General features: G+C 43.0%; 1 non-coding gene across 1 annotated transcript; it reads right to left on the bottom strand.

Moving 5' to 3' along the window:
- Window positions 1–249: 249 nt before the first annotated feature.
- On the bottom strand, window positions 250–368 carry LOC129115305 (5S ribosomal RNA). Its single transcript, XR_008532967.1, has one exon. It is a non-coding gene; the product is annotated as a 5S ribosomal RNA (ribosomal RNA).
- Between the last annotated feature and the right edge of the window lie 158 nt (window positions 369–526).

The raw sequence follows: 526 nt of genomic DNA, 5'->3' as shown, positions 1-526 counted from the left end.
AAGTGGCTATAAGGTTCACAATTGTAGTGCAGTAAAAAGATTAATATTTACTGTTGAAATGTAGAATACGTTAGCATAAAATTGAAAAGAAAATGATCGATGAGCTTAGGAATGATGAAAGCCATCATTTAACTGGATTTGTGTCATTTCTATACCGGCAAGTCATGATCTAGCTATATCCTTCCCACCCTGTCGGTGTCCACTGAAAAAGCAGCAGCGCCCTCTGCTTTTTGTAAAGAGGAGTGAAAAAGCTTACAGCACCTGGTATTCCCAGGCGGTCTCCCATCCAAGTACTGACCAGGCCCGACCCTGCTTAGCTTCCGAGATCAGACGAGATCGGGCGTGTTCAGGGTGGTATGGCCGTAAGCAAATATCGTGCCTACCAAAGGTCCTTTTAAAGATACTATATCACCACGCTTTGCTCTTTCGTCTATACAGGGAGCGCCTGCAGATTGCCAGACAAACTCACAGCTTTTAAATGTCAAATCAGAATGTACAAAGTGGCTATAAGGTTCACAATTGTAGT

The sequence above is a fragment of the Anoplopoma fimbria genome, unplaced genomic scaffold (assembly GCF_027596085.1).
Source record: "Anoplopoma fimbria isolate UVic2021 breed Golden Eagle Sablefish unplaced genomic scaffold, Afim_UVic_2022 Un_contig_1157_pilon_pilon, whole genome shotgun sequence".
NCBI lineage: Eukaryota > Metazoa > Chordata > Actinopteri > Perciformes > Anoplopomatidae > Anoplopoma > Anoplopoma fimbria.
Note: the sequence above shows the minus strand (reverse complement) of the source record. Positions and strands in the feature narration are given on the sequence as shown.